Below are 14,193 nucleotides of genomic sequence, written 5' to 3'. Positions count from 1 at the left end.
TCCAGTAGGAAAACAAATACAAGATGATTTCACCGGTATGGACACTGATAGTGTTAAAAACATTTCAGACTATTTCAAAACATTCCAATCTAAGATGAGAGTAAGAGAGAGACTACCACAGAGCATAGTTGAAAAATATGACAAGGAAATCTACTTTGTTATTAAGAGAGATGAAACTTGGATGGAAGCAGTAAGACCTAGAACTATTTGGGTTACGGAGATGGGATATGAGGTAGACTCATCTATTTTGGAAACTTATGCTAAAGCTCTACTTGATGCACCAAGAGAGCTGTCTGAGAAATTCTTTGGAAATGCAGAAACCATAGAGAGCAATGTATCTATGCGAAAAAGGACTAAGAAAAGAGAAAAATTCATTAGGGATGCCTCCAAGAAGGTAAAGGAAATCAAAGAAAGTGTCATGAACTTCAGTGGTATATTTGCAAGCGAACTTGAAGGACTACAACCTGAAGCACATGTTTCACCAGTCGTAACATCTTTTGACACTGACAGGGGTAAGGCTGTTGAGTTTAAAAGAGTAGAAAGGAAGAGAAAACCCTCACCAGTATCCTCTCCTTCACCTAAGAAAACCAGGACACTAAGAAAGAAACAACAGGCAGTTAGGGAACCGAAGAAGAAACTTACACCTAAGAAGAAACAGATACCAGTTACCCCCACATTGGATGATTTACTAGATGAGATAACAGAGGAAGGTAATTTGACTAATGTAAGAAAATGGTATAACACTTCAAATGATACCGACAGAAACACCATTGAGGAAAGCATTGTCTTACACTTGGATATATACAAGAAAGTTTTGATAGAAGTGATTGATGAGCTACCAAATGATCTCTACATGAGACTAGAAGCAAAAAGGCTATCAGTGATGGAATTGGATAAGAAATTGAAAGTTGAAGCACTCTTGAATGTTCATCTGGTAAACTCCAAGGAAGAAATTGATGAACTTATCTCTGAAGCTAACCGATCTGTATTTGTTAGTGGACACCAACAAGTAAGCCTGATGATTGGAAGGGTAAAAGAGATTGCAGATGAGACTGCAGATAAATGGGATATATTCTTTGTAGAGAAGGAAAAGCAAGAGGAAATGAGCATACCTAAAAAGACATTCATAGTATATCAGAAAGACAAGGACAAGGGTAAAGGCAAAGTTGGTGGTATTCCAAACATAAAGGTTACAGATAACCTTCCACTACCTCCTTTGGATACACCACCGGTACACTAAAAAATCCACCAGTTACTGATACTAAAGGTATTACACATGATAATACTAACCCTGAGTCTAAGATACTCTTTACAATCAATGTGGATACTCAAGAGGTAAAAATTGTTGTGGATAAAGATAATTCACAGGTTAAGGCAGAAAGTGTTGATAATAGCAATATTTTAGAGAAACCGGCACAAACAATTGACTCTCAGGAAACTGAGATACCAACCCAAATAGAGAAACCAAAAGAGACTGAGAAACCTACAGAAGACAAAGGTACTAGCATAGAGCCAACAAAATTTGAGCATTCAGTAGTAGAACTTTCAAAGAAACAAACAGAGGCAGAGGTTCATGTTGAGACTGAAAAATCAACAGTCACTGAGACACTGAAACAATATGAGAAACCATTAAAGGTTGAGATGCAAACACAAGCAGATCCACCAAAGGAAAATAAAAGCAAAATGGATACATCTGATCGAAATAAAGATGAGATACTGAAGGTGATTGGCCAAACATCTGTTGAGATGAAATCAATAGCTGAACTGAGTACATCTATATGTGAATTCAGACCTACCAATATCATAGAGGTACTTTTGGATTCTACAAAGAGGATAATTGATTGCTATGCATTGGCCTTAAAGGCAATTGATAACACTTTACCTATTCTTAAGATGATTGCACTAAATTATAACATCGATCACATTAAGGATTCTTTAGGTAAATTGGACACATTGTCCAAATTCATTTCTGATAATGTTATAACTATAGACAAGGTGAATGAGGATATCATAAAGGAGAGAGTTGAAAAAGAGAAAAACACATTCTTTGAAAACACAATAAAGAAATGTACCGATCATGTAGATACACTTTTATCGGTACTCAATTCTACAATTTTGGAGTTTAAGGAGCTATATAGGGAAGCATGTAAACCTCACTATTTTACTGAGGACATTGATAAGGAGATCAAGAAGACACAAAAGGAAATTGATGAGGATAATATTATAGGTTCATCCGGACTCATATCAATTTTTGAACAGGAAATGGCATTCTTTGAGGAGAAATTAGAAAAACTTGAGAAAGAGAAGGCAAGGATAAAATCTCATGCCCGGGAACTAAAAGATAAATTTGATCCAAGGCTGGATAATCTGATTACTAGGAGAACTGAATTGTCTAAGGCAACAGTACAAGGAGAACGATCACCCGAGCAATGGATGTATTATCTCACCGGTATGATCCAACAGACTAAGGCAACTTTAGATGATAGCAACAAATTTATGCAGAGTCTCAATATGATTTTGGTGGACATCTTTTAGATTGTAACCAACTGGTTACAAACATTAAGGTAGCATTTTTGTACTCTTTTGATGACATCCTTTGTCATTGATGTCAAAGGGGGAGTAGTGGAGTGAAAAATGCATGTACAGAGGAGATCACTTGCTTAGGGGGAGCACATCTTTTTGGATTTCAAGTTTTTGGATAACAGTTTTGATTTTTCTCATGAGTGTTGCCATCAATGCCAAAGGGGGAGATTGTTGGCATTCTACACTATTATGAGAATACTTGATGTTGTCATTGATGGCAACCATCTGTCAACCAACTAGAAAGTCACCGACAATTGGTTTCTACTTGCTTGACATCACAAACTTCATACACTAGCATACACCGGCACCAATGGGCACTTCATCGGCAACAAAGCATACCGACACTCAAGCTGACATGGGATAAAGTTTTGTTTATATGAATTGTTTTATAATGTAATTATCTTTTGCAAAGTTGACAAGGTATATTGTAAAAGACATATATGTATGAGATTTATAGGTCATTATAAAATAAGGAAGAAGGAATTTGTAATAGGAATGTATAGTCGAATTTTGTATAAGGTGATATAGTTGAAAGCGAAGGTTTTGGTTATTGACTGAGGTTAAAATAGTACTGAACTTGGCATAAGAGATGATGTTTTGAGCAATACGTTGTATTGGATTTGATAATCCATTTTGTAGTCAATGTGACTCTTTATTGAGCAGTGAGCTCTAGGTTTTTGGCCTCCCTGCATGTGCAAGCCCCTCATTGTAAGTAGTATTTATTCATTGGCCAGTGAGTAAATATTGTGGGTCACAAATCCCACCAAGGTTTTTCCCACACCAAAGTTTCCTCGTTAAATATCTTGTGTTATGGTGTGTTTCTATACTGTCTCTATTATTTTTGTTTATTGCAATAAATCTTATTTATTGGTACACTATTTTGGGATGCAAAGTTATTAATAAGTTTAAATATTTTGTCAACTAGTTAGACATTGATTCACCCCCCCCCCTCTTAATGTCTTTGGGACTGTCATTGAATCTAACAGTTTGTCACTTATATATATATATATATATATATATATATATATATATATATATATATATATATATATATATATATATATATATATATATATATATATATATATATATATATATATATATAGTAACAAAGGTTTTCCTGGAGTAGGTGGTACTAACACTGGTGTGTTTAGAAAATAATCTTTCAGAGCTTGGAAAGCTTCTTGGAATTGTTCTGTCCATTTTAAAGTAACTCCTTTCCTGAGTAAATGCTGGAATGGATGACATTTATCTCCCAACTATGCTATGAATCTCCTTATGGATTGTAGTCTTCCTTGTAACCCTCTTAATTGTTTAAGTGTTGACGGAGGTTTCATATCTATGATTGCTTTGACCTTTGTAGTGTCTAATTCAATTCCTCTATTTGACATGATAAACCCTAATAGTTTTCATGTTGTTACACCAAACACACACTTCTTTGGGTTTAGTCTGACATTGTACTACTCCAATTGATCAAATATCTATGTGAGGACCGCAAGATGACCTTCTCTTGTCTATGATTTAGCTAGTAAGTCATCCACATAATCTTCCATTATGTTGCAGATCATGTCATGAAATAGCATTGTCATGGCCCTTTGAAATGTTGCTCCTGTGATTTTGAGACCAAATGGCATCACATTCCAGTAGTATGTTCCCCATGGGTAGGTAAAGGCCATTTTATGTTGATCTTCTGGTGCAATTTTAATTTGGTTGTATCCTGAGAAACCATCCATTAATGATAGCATTTCATTCCCAGCTGTTAAATCAACTATCATATCGATATTGGGTAGTAGGAAATCATCCTTAGGACAAGCTTTATTTAGATCCCAAAAATCAATACATATTCTTATGCCTCCTCTAAGCTTAGTCACAGGTACCAGGTTGGATATCCCTTCCACATAGTCGATAGGTCGAATGAAACCTACATCCAACAACTTTTGGAGTTCTATTTTAACCAATAATGCAATTCGTGGATGCATTTTTCTCAATTTTAACTCTTGGTAGCAAAGGTAAATGATGTAACACCAAATCAGGATCTAAGCCTAGCATATCTACATAGGACCAAGCAAAGTTGATAGGACGTTGTTTAAAAAAATGAATGAACTTGTCCTTTTCTTCTTTGTTTAATGATTTTTCCAGGTGGATGTTATGCACAACCTCTCCTTCTGCTATATTTACCTCTTCAGTTTCTTCTATAAGCAATGCTGAATTTTCTCTTTCGATAGGGAGGTTACCTAGCTCGCTTTTTCCATTATGGTTATTTTGATCTGTATCTTCTGTGATAGAGGTATTTTCCTCTTCGAAGTATGTCGTCCTATCCAGGTCTATAACAAATCCTTCTTTGTGATCACCTTGTGGAAATACCTCTCTGACTCGGAGGAATTCTACAATGGCTTCATCGTTTTCAAACCAATCTAGAGTTGGTTTTCCTTCTTGCCCCCAATCAATCAAGTGTGAATGCACAAGGGGTAAGTCATTACTACCATCTATAATAGATTCTGATAGCATGAGGACTTGATTGTTTGAGTGACTTGGTGTATTTTCATCTTGTATAGGCTTTATTTGATACCTTAGCATGACACTTGTTCATGGCCTAGAATCATGCAGTGACAAGAACTCATAGTCATGAGAGTCTGTCTCAATTTCAATGTAGGTTTCATCATCTAAGGTATTATCACTTATCTCCTCATGTTCTTACCTCTGATTCTGTTGTAGATTGGCTGGTCTTCTTTGCATAGTAGTTACCCTTCTTAAGCCTGGTATAGGTCGTTGCAGTCTTTCTTCATCTGATTCATTATAGGTTGAGCTTGAGTCATTTCCCATGGAAAATTATTGATAATAACTAGGGATTAGGTTCATCTGCTGGTGTTGAACATGTGTCTGTTGCAACATTAGCTTGTGTCATTGTGTCAAGAACTATATCATTTTGTGACTCAGTGATAGGCTCTTGCAGGAGTTGTCTCATGTCTTCCCCATCTAATTCCACACTAGGCGATGTTGGTACTTGATTGCTTGTTTGAGATGAAGAGGGAAGCACATGCGTGGACAACTCCCTTTGAGATATGTAGTCTGACGGTTTCATTGGTCTATTTAGTATATCTAGGGTGTGTTTTCTTACCTCCGTGATATGCGGTACATGCCTATACCCTAACCCTTGATTCCCTGGATTGTCTTTAGGAACAATGGGTTCTAATATTCCTTATTTCTATAATCCCAAGCTTGTGGTACCATCATATCCATGTTTCTGGAGCATTTTGAACCCATTACCATACTGATCTAGAGGTATCCTGGCTATTGTCATGTGATCCTCTTCTCTATATATTTAATGGTTGACATCTTCATTCAGTGATTCTTCCTATAAGTCACCCCATCTAATGAAAAAGCATGAGTCTGTGTATCTGACAATATCTTTCCCTTTGTCTAGTTTCTGTATTGCATTTTGAGGTTTCCCAAAAGACTTAGGAGATAGAGACAATTGTTTTCCAGTTGAGGCATTTGAAATGGAGTATCTATAAAGAAGATGTTGTAGGCATCTTCTTCTTTGTTTCTGTGATTGTTAATGCATCTATTTGTGTAGTGAGAGGTGTTGCTTGGTTAATTGGTACCTGATTATCCATAATTTCTTTCAAGTTATTGCAATGTTGGAAAGGATTTGGATCACCTTTTATGGTGATTTCAATGCCATTATATGGGAATTTGACACACTGATGAAATATCGATGGTACTGCTTGCATGGTGTGGATCCATGGGTGGCCCAATAACATGTTATATCCTAGTTCTTTGTCCAAGACTTGAAAACCAACCTTTGTTGTTATAGGTCCCACTTGTACTGGTAGCATTACAATACCTTTTGAGGGACGTTCCTCATCATCATATGCCTTGATATTTATCCTCTTGGATGGATCAATGTGAAGTTTAGAATATCCCAGTGCCTTAACCAGTTTTAAAGGACAAATATTGAGACTGACTCCTCCATCTATGAGTACTCTTTGGATTATTCTTTTATGTATGTAAGCTTCTAGACATAGTAGGTCATTATAGAGTGGTCTATCACTAGGAATGTCCTATTTTGTGAATGCAATGTGAGTGCCTTGTGATAAATTCCCTACCATGGATTGGAAGGCATTTTTATCTATATCTTTGTCCACTACTGAATCTTGAAGCACTTTGTCCAGAATGGCTTTATGAGTGGGTGAAATACACAGTAGTTCAAATAGTGATATATGTGTTGGGGTTTTCTTAAGCTGCTCAGCAACATTATATGTCCCTATTGCTGGTGGTTGATTTGGTGGCACTCCTTGTAAAGTTACCTTTGATCTACAAGTAACTACTACACAGTCTTTGTCTCTAGGAGTTATTGTAATTGTAGCCACTGTATCATCTCTTTTGCAGGAATTGTCAATACCATATGTTGTGTTGTCAAGGTTTATGTTATGTCCCTCCTCATAGTATTCATGTGTATTCTTGACATCCATGATTTGTTCTCTAAGATCATCTTCAAACCATCCTGAATGAAATGGTTCATCATGCCCCCGTCTCTAAGACAAAGAATTTTGTCTTCATTGTATTTCGATGCCTCTAATAGCATGCAAATTTGGTTATCATCTGTGTGAGTCTCTTGATATTTTTCATCTCTATCAAGTGTTTCTTGTGAATCATTTTTTACTACATCTCATGAGCTAATGGTATGAATAGTATAATCGTATGAGAATTTTGTGTAGTTAGTTGTATTATCTTGCATTCCTGATGTAGTAGCCTTCCCTTTGTCATGTTTAACAAATGGATCCTTAAAGATTGTGTGATTTGTGTTTGCTGAAGTTTTATCCATATCGATCGTGATGCCACCTTGGTCTATCATATCTTCGACCAAGTTTTTCAACTTATAGCAACTCGACGTTTTGTGACCTTTAGTACAATGATAATCACATAAATCATTATCATTCCACCATGTAGGTTTGAAAGGACCTAGTTCATATACTCTTATTTCCAACAAAGTGATCATATTTGTCTGTATTAACTTTTTTAGCGCCGATTAAATTGGTTCCCCTAGAGGTGTGTAATTCCTTCTTGGAGCATTTACCTTGGGGTATTTTGTTTTCATGTTTTGCGTAGCATTTACGTTTGTTGAGACAATGTTATTCCCTGTATGTGGATTTAATGATTGACTCGTGCCTAAAGATAAAACTGGTTGAGTTCTATTTACTGTTCGGGCATCTACAACACCATCATTGCTCACATTTTTGTTTTTTGACCAAAATTTGGATTTATTATTGTTGTTGTTGTTGCCATACTTAATGAGACCTTTTTCCACTAGTCCCTTCTCACACTTTAGAGATTTTTCAGTGATTTTTTTAAATGTGGTCAAACATTGCATTTGTATTGGGTACTTGATCTTAGGGATTAAGTTTTCTATGAACATATCCATTTGCTCTATTTCTGGAATAATAGTCTTGCACCTCCTATAGAGAGCTCTCCATGGTTGTATGAAGGATGCAAATGTTTCATGGCACAAAAGTCCATTAAAGTGACTGGGATTTCAATGTTATGTGAAAAATTTGCAATGAAGTGTTCAGCTAATACTTGCCATGATGTCATAGTTGGTGGTAAATGTGAAAACCACTCTAAGGTTGATCCTCCCAGACTTTTAGGGAACAACCTCATTAGGTAAGTGTCTTCCGTTGCAACCTCTATGCATGCCATAAAAAACTCTCTGATGTGGTTTCTAGGATCACCTTTCCCTCAACATCTATCAAATTTCAGCATTTCAAAATGTTGTGGGAAAGGCGACATGTATAAAGTGTGATCAAAAGGATAAGGATGTAAGTCCTACATTGTGTATCTCTTTTTATCGTTACCGGTCTGCATAGTCATCACTTGTTGTTGCAAATTCTGTAATTGTTGTGTCAGAATATCTATTTGGGTCAAAGGTACACCTTGTGTCTGTGTATGTCCCACAAAAGGATTCATGGTAGCATTACTAGGGGGTTTTGGAAGGTCCCATGATTATAATTTTGTGTGTTGTACATTCCACTAGGTACTGTGAAATAAGTGATATGTGAACCCATGTTTGGCTGAGTTGTACTTGTTGTATTGGTAAGACCTAGATTTGCATTTTGAGGACTATACGTTGATCCTATAAAATAGGAAACCGAAGGTTGGGTTGCACATGTTGTATGAGGAATCTGTGTTTGAATAGGTACTGAGACACTTGATATTATCGGTATTGTCTGTGTTGGTGCGCTAACATTTATTGTTGAAGATGATGCACTCGACTGAGAGTTTGCATTTGAATTGACATTTGTTTGTGTAGGTTTGTGTAGGTGCATTCTGAGGAAAACTGGAGGTCATTGTTTGCATTTATGTTATATGTGGTATTTAACTTTTATATTGACCTAGAGTATTTCCTAGTGGTAAGATCTTTGTGACATCAAAATCTTTAGGTAATTTCGCCCCATTTTGTAATAATAATGAGAGATATTTGTCCCTATCACTATGTATAAGTGGATCTAAGATCATAAGAACATGTGGGTTTTGTTGAGTTGATTCAATCTCTTCTCATGTTAAATGTTGTTGTAGTTCATGTATTGTGGGAATTGCCTAAGAATTTGACTATTGACTAGTTGATATATCCATATTCCAAGTTGGGTTTATAAACTGGTCATTTTTTGGGTCCATTATACCTTTTGCCTTTTGTGACCTTGTGACGAGCATTTAAGACTTCTATGTGAGGGTGGTTTCAGAACTTTATGCAAGATGATAACTAATACTAGACTCTAGACCTAAGTATGTGATATGCAAGACTAGACTAGACTCTCTATTGAGGATTTGGATGTGAGTCCTGTTGAGTATTTCAAGATTTTTGCAACACAATTTTTTCAAGTTCTTCTCTTAGACGTTCTGCAACAATTTCTTTATCAATCCTATGGGAAATTTTATACTCGATATTTATCTCATACTTGACTCCTATATACTGGGTTGCATTTCTCCTTGATTCCTAGGCTAAGTTAGCTAGACCATCAATAATTTCTCATTGACCACTATTTGACACTAGATTAGGTTGCTCGAAGGGGAGCAAACCATCACCCGAGAGACCCATTAAGACACATGTTATGATTTTGTAGGAAGATTATGCAAATGATGATGGACTAAGACAGATGTATATGAGGTCTAGACGAGGACTTATATGAGGACGATAATGAGGACTAAGTATGATAATAAGGACGTAAATGAGGACTATGCAAGGACTAAGGATGATAATAAGGATGTAAATGAAGACTATGCATGGACTACGGATGACAGTAAGGACGCAAATGAGGACTATGTAAGGACTTAGGATGATAGTAAGGACATAAATGAGGACTATGCAAGGACTATAGATGATAGTAAGGACATAAATGAGGACTATGCAAGGACTACCTATGGTCACAAGTGTATAAACCTTTGAGTTTTGATGTTTCAAAAAATGGACTTTGTTTTCAGTAGTTCCATGTGTAGGACAAGTTTTGTGTTTTGCCAAGTTTGAGAACAATTGTTTGGAGGTAAATATAGCTGAGTGAACTGGTTTTCAAACAATCTCATAAAATCTAGAGATATAGAGGATAAGGCCTGAAATAGCCCAACTAATTGACTCAATATTGGTCTGATACAATGATACATAAAAAGACACAGAAGACAATCTTAGGCTGGAAAATGGAAACCATTCAAATGAGGCCCTTACAATATTTAATACTGAAACAAAATGAACAGATAGAGAGTCTGGCAGCATTGGCTCTACTCCATAGCACACACTTCTTGGGCATGCCAGTCTCTCTTACCCTGAAGATCTGAAGATCTTATAATGGAGGGATTTCTATATCATAATGCAATGTACATGAAGGGTATCTATTGGATATGATCTACACTCTCAGAATCATTGAATGTAGGGTTTTGGGCTACTGAGTTGGTTCTTATTGTAAAATTTTGAGGGGTCCCGATCCAATGATGGATTCTGAAAGCAAGAAACTTAAGACTTTAGTTGAGCTTATCGGTGCAGGGAAGGCCCCCACATACGTCGAATTCACTCAACATTCTAGTCACCTGAGTAGTATATTTATATAGCGGCTCAAAAAACCCGCTCGAGAGTACACTAGGAGAGATGATATCCCCAACGCATCCCAATTGAAAGTACCTCTATGGGGTGATGAAATCATGAGTCAAAGATACCCCTCTCTAAGTGAAATAAATTAAAATTGAGTGTCATTGTCACCTCCTTCATTTCTCCCAAGACCCCGAAGGCAGGTAGAAAGTTAGTTAATGCAATAGTAGATTCACCCCAAACACGATAAAAATTCTTTCCCTTATGAAAATCAAATGTGATTTAATCTATATGCAGCTTGATTCACGTTCATTTTAAAGCCCAAATTGAAGTGTTGAATATGCATGTGCATGTCAATTTTAAACACCAAACTAAAATGTGAAGGCATGCATGTCAATTTTAACCATTATTGATTTTAAGCCCAAACTGAAGTGTTATACATGCATGTCAATTTTAACCATTGATTTTAAGCCCGAATTGAAGTGTTATGCATCCATGTCAATTTTAACCAATGTTGATTTTAAGCCCAAACTGAAGTGTTATGCATGTCAATTTTAACCATTGTTGATTTTAAGCACCAAAAAAATGAAGTGTGAGAGCATGTGTGCAATTAATCTAATACTAATTTGATCCCTTTTGTAAATTCGCCACAGGCTACAAACAAATGATTAGTAGTAAAATTAAATCAATTGAAAACAGAGAACCCAAAATTATTAGAAACAAATGCGTGATGATACTTGCATGATTGTGTAATTCTGTCAGATCGATTACATGATCCTGATAGAGCGAATGCATGATCCTAACAGGTCGATTGCGTGATGATAACAAGGTGATTGCATGATACATAGGCAGATAACATAAAAAGTAAAAAATAGAAGCTAAATTTGATTAGAAACTTGTAAAACAGATTGCATGGCTCTAGCTAGATCTCTCATCATCCATTCAATGTTAACCAAATCATATTTCACCCGATATGAGAGAACTAAGTTGTTGTATCTGCCGATGGCTGGTTGGTCTTCCCAATCTTGTATCTACTTTTTTGCTTTGAGAATTCTCTGATAGCATCTAGCCTGTCTTCTTTGCTCCTTTGTCCTTTTGGCACTTGAAATCCTGAATTGTACCTTACGTGCCATAAACTGTTATAACAAAACCATGCAATAAAAATAATATGTTTCCAAATTTACTCAATTTCATGCAGAATTACACAGATCAGAGAATAGAAAGGAAATAAGAATAAAAATAACAAAACAACAAATTTCCTAACGAATGTGTAATAATTGCAGAGCAAATGCATGATTCTGAAAGGTCGATTATGTAATGATGTAGGGCGATTGCATGATGGGTTCCACATGAATGTGTAACCCTGTCTGGTCGATTGTGTAGCCCTGTCTATGCGATTGCATAATGATGCAACCGTGAATGCGTGACAAAGAGATCTTTTTTTGAAATCCATGCAAACTTGCAAAAAAGGGAAAAATTCGTACGATCTGCAAAAATAACACATAAAACAAAAAAGGTTAATTAGCTGTTGTTCATGTTAGGTTCACCAAAATCTTGCATGTAAAAGAATTCATCTTTAAAGTATCAATTAGAATTCAAAGGGAAATCATGAATCCCTATCTAATCAAAGAATTCAAACAAATAGACAATGAAATAACACAATCAAATCAAAATAGGAATTATAAAGTAATTCAATCAAAACTCCCTATTCCATGATCACATATGAATTCCATTTTTCTTCTCCTCTTTGTGGTATGGTGGCTTTCAAATATCGCGCTAGCAACCTACAAATGACACAAAGATTAAAAGTTTGTGATTGTTGAAAATAGAGATTGAATGCTCAATTTATAGATTTTTGGAGAGGATTGATTGAAAGGTGGAACAAATTGATTAAGAGGTGGAACTTAGGTGAGCTCACATGAAAATTGATAGTTGAACTGTTGATTTGGAGGTGAAACAGAATAGAATGAATAGATTAAATGAGTTAACTGATTGAGAAAAAGCTGACTGAAGGAAGAAAAAGAATGATTGGAGGAAATTAAGAAGATGACAAAGCTAACTAAAAAATGAAAATAGAGATTGGAGAGATAATGATTTAATTAATTAATTGATTGAATTAATTAATTTAGCATGTTCTTGGACTTTGACTTAGATTTTCAATTTAATCTTTGCATGAGATTTAATTCAAATAATTGAATTTATTTTAAATTCAATTTAGTATTTGAATATATTTAGAACTTGACTTTGATTTTCAATTTGCTTTTTGAAATCATGCACATATATATAAATTTGGAAGAAATTAGAAGAATTTGAAATTAATTGAAATTAGAAGAAATATGAAATTAAATGAAATTAGAAGAAATATGAAATTAAATGAAATTAGAAAAATTTGGGGTTTTGGAAGAATTAGTTAGTTAATTAAATAATTTAAAGAAACTATTTAATTATTTAGAAATGAACTTTATTAAATAATAAAGATTATTAAATTAAAGGAATTAAAATCACAATTAATTAAATAATAAATATTTAATTAATATTTAGAAAATGGTTGAATGATTAAATGATTAGAGAGATAGAAATTGAAAATAGAATTTATTTAAATAATAAAGATTATTTAAATTAGGGAATTAATCAGAATTAATTAAATAATAGATATTTAATTAACATTAGAAAATGGTTAAAATGATTAAAACAATGATAGAATTAAAATAGAATAATTATTAAGATGATGAGGAAATATGAAATAGAAGAATAAGATTAATTGACTTATTTAAATAATTAAAAAATGATTTAATCAATTAGAGAAATAATGAGTACACGATCAATGAGACATTTTTAGGTGTCTACAGAGAGTATCGGTTGGCATTGAACCCCTCCCCTACAGAGTTGCCAGTTTGTTAACACAGACCGGCTACCACTACACCAAAAGCTCGAACTGTTAGTGAGGGCGCCACTAGAGAGGTTAGCCAGAGACCACACGGGTCCGAAGGGAGGGGTTGAGAGTCCCGCGTGATAATAGCTACAATATGTATATATTTGTTTGGATGAAAGCAACTTACATTTCTAGCAATTTTAGCCCTTACCCAAACTATATCTTACTATTGGTGTAAAGATTATACCTCCTTTTGATACAAATACTAATAATATATATATTATTGAAAATATATACACTAGACAATTCCTAAGAACAATGTTATATATGCGCTTTATAAATTATAAAAAAATTGTACCAATTACTTATTTTTCTTGTGATATTTTACTCCACTCAAGAGAACTCTATGCAGCCGACAAAAATATACTAACTAGCCGTGGTATATTAACACTAGCATGACAAAATGTACTAGCACTAATATATTTAACGTTAGAACTAGACTGCTTAACCATTTGCACTTAAATCGGCATTGACAACAGCCACTGGTTTCTTGGACCATCAATTAGACTTTGGTTACGTGGCCGACAGAATCCTCTTTAAATGTGGCCAAATCAAGTCCAATCTCCCTTCCGTTCATGTACGGGTTTGCCTACTTTCAACTTAC

Source organism: Cryptomeria japonica, chromosome 7, assembly GCF_030272615.1.
Source record: "Cryptomeria japonica chromosome 7, Sugi_1.0, whole genome shotgun sequence".
NCBI classification, from domain to species: Eukaryota; Viridiplantae; Streptophyta; class Pinopsida; order Cupressales; family Cupressaceae; genus Cryptomeria; species Cryptomeria japonica.
Note: the sequence above shows the minus strand (reverse complement) of the source record.